The sequence below is a fragment of the Macrobrachium nipponense genome, chromosome 3 (assembly GCF_015104395.2).
Source record: "Macrobrachium nipponense isolate FS-2020 chromosome 3, ASM1510439v2, whole genome shotgun sequence".
In the NCBI taxonomy this organism is placed as follows: Eukaryota; Metazoa; Arthropoda; class Malacostraca; order Decapoda; family Palaemonidae; genus Macrobrachium; species Macrobrachium nipponense.
In genome coordinates this window covers 10,266,236-10,279,594 of record NC_087202.1, presented here as the reverse complement: position 1 = coordinate 10,279,594, position 13,359 = coordinate 10,266,236, and the positions used below count along the sequence as shown (strand labels likewise).

Sequence of the window (13,359 nt, the reverse complement as noted above, 5' to 3'; positions counted from 1 at the left end):
TCGAGGAATGGAGAGCGACCAATTGGCTTCAATTCTTTTGCCCCAAGACCCAAGTGCCAGAACCAATTCTGTTCCTCTTCTGTGTTCGGCGGGATATATTTTTATTTCTTTTTCTCCATTTCTTTATCTTTTTTCAATGTTTTTTATTCTTATTTTTTTTACTTTTTTTTTTTCCTTCATTGTTTTATGTTTTTTCTTTTTTTTATATTTACATAAATTTTTGTTGTTTTTTTTTTTGTTTTTTTTTATTGTTCTTGTTTCGTTTATTTTATATTTTTATTTATGATTTTTAATTTTAATTTTTTGCCTTTTTTATTGTTTCTATTTTAGTATTTTTTTGATTTATATGTTTTGTGTTTTTTTTTGGGTTTTTTCCTTATGTTTTTTTTTGTCATTTTTAGATCTTTTCCAAAATCATCTTTTTTTTTTTTAGTCCCGTTCTGTTTTAGGTTTCTTATTCTTTTAACTTGGACTTATTTTTTGTTTTTCTTATTTTTTGTTTGTTTATCCTTTTGATATTTTTATTTTGTTTTTTTTACTTCTACCTTTTTTATATTTTAATTTTTTTTTGGTTTGGTATTTATTTTTTTTTTATCTTTTAATATTAGTTATTTTTGAATGATGTTTTTTTCCAATCCCTTCTTTTTTTGTTTGCTTAGTTGTCCTTTTGTATTGTTTTTTTTGTTTTTTGTCATTTTTAATTTGGAGATTTGATACCATGTTAATTCATTTTTTCTTCTTTTTTTTTTGGATTCCTATTGATATTTTTCTTTTATTTTGTATTTTTATGTTCGTTATTTGGTTTATGTTTTTTAATATTTTTCTTTTGGTTTTCATTGGTTTTCTATTTGTTTTTTTTTTCCCTGTAGGGTTATATTTTTTTTTATGGTTTTTTTTAGTTTTTCTTTTATCTTTTGCTTTATTTTTTGTTATGTGCTTCTTTTTGCCTTTTTTTTACCCTATTGGTTCTTATTTTTGCTATGTTTTTTTATTTTTACGTTTATTGTCCGTTTTTGTTTGCAAGCCTTTGATTTATTTTTTGTATTTTTTTTTTTTTTGGTTTTCTTTTCTAGATCTTCTTAAATGTTAATGATAATTATAACCAATTTTGTTATCTTTTGGGGTTATTTGCGCTGTTATTTTCCTAATTTTGTCTCTTTGTTTGTTTTTTTTTCATTTATGCTGTTATGTTTATTTTTTTTTTTTTGTGTTTTTTTTGATATTTTGTTTCTTTTTTCTTTTGGAAAAATTTTAGTTATTGTATTATTTTATCAGCTTTTGGTTTTCTATTATACTCTTTTCTCTTTTCTTATTTTTATTTTTTTTTTTTTTTTTATTTTCCTTTTTTTTTTTTTATGTTTGCAATTTAGTATTTTTATTTATTTATTCTTTTTTTTTCTTTGTTTATTCATTTCTCATTTATTTATTTATTCTTTTATGTCTGGGCAAAACCCTCCTCGCTAAGCACCCGAGTGATTCCTCCAAGCCGTTGAGAGGAAAATTAGAATATACCAAAGATCCTTTGAAATGGTTTATTCAATTAAATCTTCGTGAGGAAAACTTTGTAGAGGCCTGAATTGCCCGTTTTTATTCAGGGAAAACAAGCTTCTCCAGCCGGAGGAAAAAGGGTCCCAAGGCAAAATTCCTTCCATTCCAATCACCAGGCCTGCTTTCCTTCCCTAAATAAGGCTTTGCACTTTAAGCCAAAGCGGAGAGCATTATTATAGTGCTATGCCGCGGTAGAAATTCGTACAGAATTCTGTTACCGTGCGGTAACCCGCCACCGAACAAGTTACAAGAAGAATATCTTGTTGAAATTTTCTAAGGTAACAAGGACAAGGGGCATTGTTCATTCTTGATTTACTTAGAATTTCCTCAACTCCCGAGGCTAAAATCCATTTGATTGTAGGGCAGAGAGACGCAACCCAAACGCGCATGGGACACCGAGCTAGCCGGTACTGCGGGTAGATCACATCACAGTAACAGCAGCCTTGTTCCATACGTTCTCGCCACTATCTGCCCGGAGTTGCCAGCTAACTCCTCCTTTTACGAAGGGATATAGTATGGAAACATTCGAGTCCTAGCAAAAAGGAAAACTCTCAAGCAGGCATTATTTGAAAACGAATAAAAACAAAAATTTTCGCTAAAGAAAACAGAATCTGAGTTTGGTGGTTGGTCGTCGTAACAATACCTGGAATAGTTACTTTCTTACTGCCGAAAACTCTTGGAAGGTTGGGGAATTTGGGAGTGTCAAATAAATACATTTAGAACAACAGTTCTTTCGGCTTCTATCCCCGCAGAGTGGTAAATACTATATGGGTCGTTATATGACTTGGACCCAATGCGTTAGTCAAATGGACCGCAAAGAGAAAACTACGTAAGTTATTGTAGTAATTTGAAACATCGAAGTTTCTATAGCTACATCTTTCCTCGAGAGGAGAAAGAGAAAAGAAAGGAAAAAGGACTGTCCCACGTTTCTAATGAATGAGACTTTTTAACAAAGAAACTCCTTGACTCTTTGCCAAGAAAAGGCGGGAGTAATAATATTCGAAATAGAGGGATCCATCAAGAGAGAAAACCGAGGATCGAAAAGGGGACCGTTGCAATGTTCGTTATGATAATTTGGGACATAAGACTTCCTGGATCTAGTCTACAAGGTCTTTTTCTTTACTCCCCGGTATGGAGGCCTCTGGAAAAATGAATGAGAGCCTCTTCCGAAATGTTTGTTAATGAGTATTTTATCCGCTTAAACGATTTAAAAACGGTTTAAAAATCTATGTTCCCAATTGAGAAACTAACGCCCCATTTATGAGGGGTCCCCCCTTACTTAAATGAACAAAACGTTTAGTATCTTGGAACGCCAATGGGGAAAAACGTCATTACTAGACAAAACTATTAGCAACTTTGGCTAAAAAAAAAAAAAAAAAAATTATTTTTTTTTTTTTTTTTTTTTATAGGGGGGGGGGGGGGGGCAAAAAACCCCTTTAAAACATGACCGGAAAGGTCCACCCAGGGAATCCGAGTATATAATCTTTCCCGATTCTCAGAAGAAATCCGATGAAGAGGAAAAAGAAGGGATCCGAAGAAAAAAAATTAGGGTATGGTCTCTCCGCTCACTCCGAATCCTTTTTAAAAAATTTCTGAAAAGGAATGTCCTGTGGAAGAGGGTCCTGAAAAAACACTCCTCTTGACGAGCGTTTATAAAAGCGTCAAGCGTCTAAGAATAAACGGAAACGTCCCTGGAACAGCAAATAAAATCGCCTTCTACAAGTCTTTTTCCTCTCGGCAAATGCGGTCCTCCGGGCCGGAGCTTCCACCCCCGAAGAGTCCTGGCGCAAACTGTGCACAAAAGCGTCCTCATAAGCGGTCCTGGAAAGCGTCCTCAAAAAACGGTCCTGGTAGCTAAGAGCGTGTACTGAGCAGAGAACCACCAAGTCTTACTGAACGGACGTTTCAGAGAGGAAACTCGTTGAGGCGGCCCCTGATGCATAGCAATGTTCCCGCCAAGAGGCGGTCCTGGCGAGCGAACCTTGGCCAAACATTCTCCCAATGTTATGACGAAAACCGCGTTTCTTTTGCGTAGTGACGTGGAATTATTTTCAAGGGAAGGGCCGTAAGCCCTCAATTGCGAGTCTTCCCATGGAGAGCCCGCACGCTGCTCCATGAAGTGTGTGAACAAACTAAAGGAAGACGTATGGCTTTTGAGGGGGGGGTTCTTCAAGGGACGGGCCTTAAAGACCTTCAATTCACCTTCTTACCAAAGGGCAAGTGGCCGCCTGTGCAACAAACTTGCGTCTTAGTAATGCCAAAAGAAACAGCTCCAGAAACGCACTCAGCCAAAAGGAACACCCGAGCGGTCCGAAAGACAACCTCAGGCAAGGTGCTTGCCGAGAGTCCTGGAGGGAATGTCTCTAGCTTATAGGACCGTCGAGCACCTCCAAAAGCTACCTCACGGGTCTAAATTAGCCCTTTCTTATGGCCGAACCAGAGGGACATAAGGTGTTTGTACTGTGCAAAGCAGATTGTCCGGAACGTTCAAACCTTATACATGCTTGGCTTTTTCGAAGTTAAAGCGGAACGTTACCTAACGTATACGCGGAGCGCCATGAGGAGAGGAGGACGAATACTGAGTTGCTCCTCGCCAAAAAGGCGTAATCTTAGAAATGTCCTTGATTTACCAAAATTCTTTTGGAATGCTAGCGAGGTTGGATTGGAAACAGCTCTAAACTTCATGAGCGTCTTCACCTTCGCAGGAGGCTCAAATCACTCTTTCTGGGCAAGATGAATGGAACCTCCTTAATAAACGTATCAAGTGATATTATTACATGAGGCGGTTCATATAACATGGAGCGTTCACATCGCAGGGAGGCCTCAAAAAATCCAAACTCTTTTCTGGCGAAGATGAATGAGCCTCTTTAATTAATGTTATAAATGATGTATACATGATGCGTTCACTCGCAGGGGGCTCAAATCCACTCGTTTCTGGCTAAGATGAATGAGCCTCCTTAATAAATGTATAAATTGGATGTATACATGAGGCCGGCTCCACAAGCGCAGGAGGCTCCAAATCACTCTTCTTTGGCACAAGATGAAAAATGAGCCTCCTTAAATAATGTTATAAATGATGTATACATGAAGCGGTTCACTCGCAGGAGGCTCAAATCCAACTTCTTGACTGGGAAAAGATAAGGAATGAGTCCTCCTTAATAATTGGTAATATAAATGATATATACCAGTGAGCGTTCACTCGCCAGGAGGTTTCAGAAATCACTCTTATGGGGCCAAGATGGAATGAGGCTCCCATTAAATGTTCACTCCCTTAGAAAAAAAGAGCCAGTGCATTCTTCTAAAAGGGTAAATGTGGTCTCTTTACTCCTTCATTCCTCCCTCGTGACGAGAGAGAGGACGTTGAAAGCGGTCCTCTTCTCTAAAGCTTCTTTTAGGTTGGGGGCGGCGAAAAGTCCGTTCCGAGAAGCCCCAAACCCATGTGTGGGGAGGATGGCCTCGGGAAGGACGAAAGAAACAAAACCCTTGGAAGATTCGTGCACGATCTGCTCGATCTTCGGCAGCCTGGGAAGGAAGGACACAAACAAAGGACCCTGCCGACAAAGGGAAGCCCAGATCAAGCATGGACAAAAACCCGTATAACCCTCCTTCGGCTGTTTTGATCATTGCCCTCTCCCATGGTTTTCTGGGGAGTCCGACAGGATCAGGTTCTCTTCTTCAGGGGGGTGGCCTAGATGGCGTCTTTAGGGAGGGGGCCCCCCCCCGGATCCCTTTTGGGGGGGGGACGTTCCCCTCCTGAACGAGAGAGAGGGGGGACGTGAATGCGTCCTCGTTTCTCTTAAAAAGCTTTCTAATTGAAGGGCAGCGGAGTTACCTTCCGAGAAGCTCCAAACCCTTCGCCGGGGAGGGACGCCAGGAAAGTGCTCCGGAGGACGAGAAAGCAATCCGTTCAAGATTCGATGCCACGTGCAACGATCTTTAGGCAGCCTGGGAAGCGTCAAACAGGTTTCCTGCCGAAGGGACGCCCAGATTCGGTGGGGAGCCCCGCAACCCTCTTGAGCGGCCTTTCAAACATGCCCTCTCCCTGAAGTCCTGGGAGGGGTCCGACAGAGGTCCAGGATAGAGGCATTATGGTGGGGCCGGATCTGACGCCCCCCTCCACAACACAAGGTGGGGCACTACACTTTCACAACACTGAATTGGAGAGGCGAGCACTTTTAGGTCTAAGATTACTTGATGTCAATCCTCTAGCAGACACTTCCTTCCTAGGCACCCGTTAAGCCAATTACCACCAGGGTTAGGCCAAAATAAAAAATCTTACAGGGGGTGGAGGTTAAAGGTTCATTAGTTTCTAACTTCCTGTTTAACTGTGGACGGAAAACTCCTGAATTCTAACACGCTCTAAAATGCGTACAATGGAATCTTCTACTTCTTTGCCGTAATCAGTTCATGCAACAAAGAAAAAACATGTAAAACCGCCATATATACTAAGGCGTAGTGGGTCGACCGAAAGTTGCCGTAGCTTCACCATCCCCCATGCAGGACAACAAAAGTCTGAAAAACTATGGCTAAGCTAGGGCCTCAGACATCAAAATGCAATGAAAAATTTTACGATAAAGCGTATGGCCTTAGCCACAAAGCCAGTCAATAAATCGTAAGAATAATTAGGATAACTTAAGCGGCTAATGAAGTTTCCAAAATCCTAGGCGGAGGTCTGTAAAACAGTTGTTTACCGGACCGGTCGACCAGAAAAAATAAAAATGAATAGAAAAAAATGGGAAATAGTTCCTGATATCCGCCTTCCCAAGCGGCTGGGAGGGAATGGGTACTACCCACCTGGCCGCCCAACTGCGTTGTGCCGCGAATTTTTGAAATAAACTTCTGTTCGGACTTCGGAGAATAATAGCTATATTATATATCTGTCAGGTAAGTTTGCATTTGAAACAAAATATTGTTTTTCCAAGGGCAGGTTTTGAAATCCAATATGGCGGCTACGTTTGCATGGACGGTTCTCATCAGTGACGGCCACCATCTTTCCCCAGCCTTCCCAGCACTCATTTGAACAATGTTAGCGTATGTATGTAACGTTTATTGATCTTACTCCAAGATTGCAGTTTGTAATCAGCACAATAAAACAACATTTTGTTGCCTATATTAGTGAAAGTATGAAACTTGTTATTCCCGGGGTTATGGTTTGAACTGAATTCATTCTTACCTGTAATCGGCGGTTTTTATCCTTACTGCCATCACAACTGAAACTCCCACAGTGCTTATTGATTGTTATTATACACATTTTGGTCTCAGTTCACTCCACATTGCACTTTAAAACCGTTGCTGTTCCTGGTTTCTAAGCGCGCGCGCCATAAACACAATTACGAACAGCAGACGACGACAGACGACGAAACCGCAAAGTTTTATTCCCTAAACTGTTTACTTTACTCGTTATTTAGTTTAAATTTACTTTGTTATTTAAAAATTTTGATTTAATTCATGTATATTATCCCTTTTTACAACCAAATTACCCCGAAAAATTACAGATATTTCTAAAGTAGATAAAATCAAATGTTTCTAACGTTTTCGTACATTCTGGCTGCCCGAAAACCATAGAGGAACGAATACGGAAAAGTGCAGAGGAACGACTACTTTTTTTTTTTTTTTTGTTTTTTGCTTTTTTGTTTATTTTGCTAGCACTTTTCATTGATTTCAGTCTTTATTAGTATTTTGAATTTCTTTAATAATCGTATGCCAGAAATAAATGTAACCTTAATTGTTTGCATGCTAAGAATGGCAAAAATCATCGTTGCCAACATTAGTGAGGCTTCACACATACGGCCGTTCCATTATTATAAACTGTTTTCCATGAATTCTAGTTGTCATAGTATGCAATAATGATAAAATTGCTTTAATATTTATGTGTATATACTTCCAATACATAGCCTAATTTCACCAATTTCAACGTTTTGTGTGTAGTCTTATACCCAGTTTGGAGGGTCAACAACATACCGAATGGCAACAGAGAGAGAGAGAGAGAGAGAGAGAGAGAGAGAGAGAGAGAAAGGAAGGCGGAGGAACGGAGGAAAGAAGAAGAAAAGGGATGGCGGTGGAGGGGGGGGGGTGGGGAGAGGGTAGGTGGAGCTTTATACACGTGTTCGTATCCATTTCTGCATAATGGAGTTTTTGTCTCTTGGTACAAGGACAAGTGTCTCTAATTCTTTACGATTAGTGATTCACGATACCCTTATAAATTACGGCACTGGGTGTAATGCACTATAGCAAAATCTCGTTCTGTTAAGAGTGTTCGTTACAGAAATAGGTATTGCCCAAAAACGTGCTTGCACTGTCTCTGAAACCCATAGTTGACATGCTGCTTAGTTGTCAATCAAGTTTTTATAACCAAGTATTTTTTTACAATCTAGCTATTGAATAAATTTGTATTTTTCTCAGTCAAAACATATGCCCCTAAATGCTAACTTTCCTCTTTTTAACGACTTTCTGGTCATTGCAAATTCGGCCCCATAATTTCTTATGGTGCGAAAACAGACAGAGGCCATGGACCGAAAACGATTGCGTCACACTACAGCGATAATCCAGTCAGTAAAACCTCTTCTATGAATGCCAAAAGTAAAGAAATAAAAGATATAGTATATGCGCATTACGATTTAACAATTACATGTATAGCTGATAACAATCTGCATGAATAACTGGTAAACTGTTCTGCAATGACAGTTGAGTATAGCAATTATTTACAATAGGTACAAAAGTCAAGATGTCGTGACGTCATAATACAGAACTTAAAAGAACGTTCTAATTCAGAAAAATAATTACTTAAATTTGAGTCAGAGTCGAGTTACTTTTTCAATAACGAATATTTTCAAATTAATCATCATAAATATGTAAAATATTGATGTTTTACTACTTATTTAAAAATTAGCTAAGAGCACGAATTGCTTTTCGTCATGCATTCTACCAAAACAGCTGTTTACTCCTGGCTTCTTGTTGGTGAGAAATCGTGTTTCGATTGTTGTGATAAAAGTGCTCCAGCGTCTGTGGGTACAAGTGGTGTACGGATTTATCACAGGAATTGGAAAGTTTGTTGACACAAGCGACTCCGTAAACATCGAGATGGCGTCAATCTTCGAAACATTTTTAGTTGTAAGTAAAAATTTCTAAAGCGTTTTGGTGAGATTTCCACTGCCGTGGGCGCCATTTTCAGTACCCTCTGTTTAAATCTTAAAATTTGGCCTTAATTTCTAACTTTGGAGAAAATACTTACTTCGAAAGGAGAGTAGAGGTCTTTAGCTCCGTTTCTCACCAACAACAAGTCGCGACTGATGCCCATCTCCGGTGTCAGGACGCGTTATAATGTACTTTTTCGGAGGGTGGCAAGCGTTCGATTGTAGGTGGCCTGTTTGGCCTGCTGTGATGTTTTACCCTACCTAATGACAAGTCAAGTAAAATAGGCTAAAGGGTATAACCAACGACAAAATACTCACAGGCAATTCTGAATTGGTTTTATAGGTACGCAAGAGACACGGGCCCCTTGGCACATGGCCAAATCTACCTACCTATTGAAGGTCACTCTGGTAGTACTAGGTAGTACCTAGTATAAGGCTCACACTGTCATTCCTAAGGATCGCTCTCACCCTGTCTTTAAGCCTACACGGCCATATGCCGGCCTTCATCTACTTAAGATTCACGTGTCTTCCTTCTGGTAGGGTAAAAAACCGCATGGTACAGGGGTGGACCATGTACGATCAATGTGTACAACCCCAAGAAAAGTAGTACATAATAACGCGTCCTTACACCGGAGTAGAGGTCTTTAGCTCCGTTACTCACCAACAACAAGTCGCAGCTGATGCCCATCTCCGATGTCAGGACGCGTTATAATATACTTTTTTTGGGGTTGTACACATTGATCATACATGGTCCACCCCTGTACCATGCGGTTTTTTACCCTAGCTGTCAATCAACACCAACTGGGAGAAGTTCCAAGCAAACAGCCAAGGCCTTCACGAAAGGCTCCCGCCACCCCCGAAAAACACGAGCCCTCCTTTCCCGACGAGAAAGAAAGAATAGTAAGAAAGGAAGAAAGGACTTTGAAGAAAGGTTAAGAAACTGAAGCCTACTTCAAGGGGGGAAGTTGTCGGCCATGTTTCTTTTCACGGCTTAATTTCACACAAACGATCTTGAAATATCATCCTTTCACCTAATTGGCGACATCTCCAGACGCGTCTTACTCTTACCTTTAGTCTTGAAGCAGAACGACGAAAACAGGTGTAGAACGACGTAGAGCGACGTAGGACGAAGTTTCCTTAGCTTTCGCGGACGTCATCAATCTCATCATCCTTTTTCTAGTGAGGCTAGACAAGACAGCTCTTCAAAATTCCCGAAATAACTTTCTACGTCAAAACCATCGTATACCATTAATCAAAATAAAAAATTGATCTGCAAATATGTTTACTCTTAAATTTTAACAGTAAAATGCAATTCTAAAAAAACAGGGAGTTAAGCAAATGTAGATTTGTTTTTTAAAAGACTTACACAGGACTGGAAACGATTCTTGCATCTCGACAGTTGCCATTAAGGAAAGCTTTCGATGCTGCTTGAACTAAATAAATAAATAATAAATAAATAAATAAAAAATAAATAAATAAATAAATAAACCACTTCGGAATGAATAACGTGAAGTTGAACTTCCTATAAAAGGAAAAAAACAGAATAAGTTATCAGCCAGATTCTTGTGGTCACTAGTTACACCAGGTAGAACTTTTTTCTTTCTTGGTGTTGTGACACCAGTTTTTAACAGACACAATCAAATCTTTCTTGGGTTCGTAATATTCCAGATAAATAATAATGGATTTTTTTTTATGGATTTTTCTCTTCACCAAATATTTTACTGTCATACACTTTCTTTTCGTTCATAATTAGGTCGTTGTGCTGATTTCTGGCTGCTCTATACTGTGGCCAATTTTATTTCTTACTGATTTTTTTTATCTTTTCCACAGATTTCCATTTTTCATTTTTTCAATTTTATTTTTCTTGAGCTTCGCATAATTCACCGTCAAACCAAATAAATAACATTCCTTATGCATTTGATTTAATGCATTACGAATCAGCGGACGATGATATGGCCTTTGAATACGCCAGAAAATTGAATTCTAAATTGAATTAAAACTACGTTCGGCCAAATACAAGTCAAGGGAAACCTCACACTATTTTTCTAACGCTTCCCTGTTGCTGTTCATAAAAAAAATTATTTATCAACTCCATTTTCCAACATCGTTTTTCTTTCCACCCCTGTAAATGACATTCATTTCGTTAAGAAAATAATTGCAGTTCCACGTATTTGGATTTGAATGAACTGAAGCGATGGTGTACGAAAGAAACTTCTGGCAAAATAATTCTAAATAAGTGAGCCGTTTGCATTCTAAACCTAAGTCTACGTAATTTAAACGTAATGAAATCTAGTAAGCAAAACACATTTTTCCGTAACAAAACTATGGAATACTTAACAAAAGTTTAATTTCAGATTCTAAATATATATATATATATATATATATATATATATATATATATATATATATATATATATATTATATATATATATATATATATAAAGGTTTTTTGCCACGAAGGAAAAAAATGAAAAAGCGAGATAGCAAGTACTTTAGTTTCGGTCCTGTTCGGACCCTTTACTGAGGCAAACTGATTTTACAGAGAACAACTATCAAAAGAAGGCTTAATATGCAAACTGACACTACAAGATTAGCCATAAGGGCGATTTTCAACGCTACAGAAAGGAGGAGCCGCCTGAGGCTAGCCACACCTTGAAGGATACACGCAGTAAACAAGTGAATCTTCCAGAAAACAGTACATTTTGAAAAAACACGGGAGCATATAGTACAATTTAATATCATGAATTTTTACACAAATTTTCCCAAAAAAGTTATTATTAATGAAAAGACGAAAGAAAATATATAATATATATGTGTGGTATATATATATATATATATATATATATATATATCTATATATATATCTATATATATATATATATATATATATATCGAGCAAGAGAAAGAGGGAGAGAGAATATCGAACCAGAGAGAGAGAGAGAGAGAAAGAAAGAAATAATAACTATATTTGTAAGATCTCCATGAAGGACCTTAAAATTAATGAACAACTAATAAATTAGTCCCACACGTATATAGTTATTATTTCTTTCTCTCTCTCTGGTTCGATGTTCTCTCTCCCTCTTTCTCTTGTTCGATATATATATATATTTATATTTTCTTTCGTCTTTTCATTAATAATAATTTTTTTGGGAAAATTTGTGTAAAAATTCATGATATTAAATTGTATATGCTCTCGTGTTTTTTCAAAATGTACTGTTTTCTGGAAGAATCACTTGTTTACTGCGGGTATCCTTCAAGGTGTGGCTAGCCTCAGGCGGCTCCTTTCTGTAGAGTGAAAATTGCCCTTATGGCTAATCTTGTAGTGTTAGTTTGTATATTAAGCCTTCTTTTGACTATGTTGTTCTCTGTAAAATCAGTTTGCCTCAGTAAAGGGTCCGAACAGGACCGAAAGTACTTGGCTATCTCGCTTTTGCATTTTTTTCCTTCGTGGCAAAAAACCTTTATTTATACATAGCATCACGTTTTATATACTTCGTGATCAAGTTATTCATACACACACACACACACACATATATATATATATATATATATATATATATATATATATATATATATATATATATATATATATGTATGTATTTCCTTTGCATTCTTTAAGTGTAAAAGCAGTTATAGAGAAGGAATCTTTTGAAAATTTTTGTAATTCCATTAGTTCTATCTACTTTCAACTAGATGATGTTTATGGTTTTTTTTTATTAAGCTGGCCTTATGCCAGCACGGGCTCTTCCTCATAGAGCAGCCCGTAGGAGGTTTCTTACAAGAATGAGCCGCAGTGTTCATTTCAGCTAATATTTCGCAAAACTAGGAAAAACAATATCAATAATAAATAGTTATATGAGGCTTTATTTTTCTTCATGTAACTTGCATGTAATTATTTTTTCGTTATAGTTGATTCTCTTAGCGAATATAGAGTATTATCTCTCTCTCTCTCTCTGATAATTCTTCTGACAAGAGGTTTACCGATTAACACAAGAAGATAATGCAAAGTTTAGCAAAGGAGAGAGAGAGAGAGAGAGAGAGAGAGAGAGAGAGAGAGAGAGAGAGAGAGAGAGAGAGAGAGAGAGAGAAATCTCTGATAATACATTTCTCACAATCTTAATTCATTTACACCAGGAGATACTTACATCAAAAGTGTAATATCTCATAATGTTATAATTCCGTCGGGTATTTCAAAAAATTTTCAATCCATCATAAGTTTAGATAATATTCTGAACTATAAAATTAAACATGGATGATTCTAAAAGGAAAACACGTCTGTGATTATTACGAGATGTGGATATATTTTTTACAAGTTAATAAAGTACGTAATTGGACACTCTCACAAACACACACATACACAAAGATAACAGCGACGGTTATATCAGTCTTCCTCAAGCGCCATTAAGTTAATTATATAAATCCCATAGCGCTACTAAACGGCATAGTAGTCACCTTATTTTTATTGGAAAGCAGAGATTGATGACTTATAGAATTGGTTTTATTAAAATTTCCATTATACCGACGATTATAGGAGGATAGGCATATATTATATAGGTCGCTGTTGGCAATACGTGGCTTCCACGATAATCCGTTAGGAAGTCTTTGAAAAATATCTCTATCTCGGTCTGTCCGTGTGTATGTCTGTATGTCTTTTTATCTACCTGTCTGTTGTCTGTGA

General features: G+C 37.5%; 1 long non-coding RNA gene across 1 annotated transcript in view; it reads right to left on the bottom strand.

Annotated features, from left to right (window-relative positions):
* The window catches only part of LOC135221621 (uncharacterized), a 47,676-nt gene extending 37,780 nt beyond the window's left edge, over positions 1-9,896 (bottom strand). Inside the window, exon 1 of the long non-coding RNA XR_010316055.1 lies at positions 9,750-9,896. This is a non-coding gene — a long non-coding RNA (uncharacterized LOC135221621). The remainder of the gene's footprint in view (positions 1-9,749) is intronic.
* Positions 9,897-13,359: the final 3,463 nt, after the last annotated feature.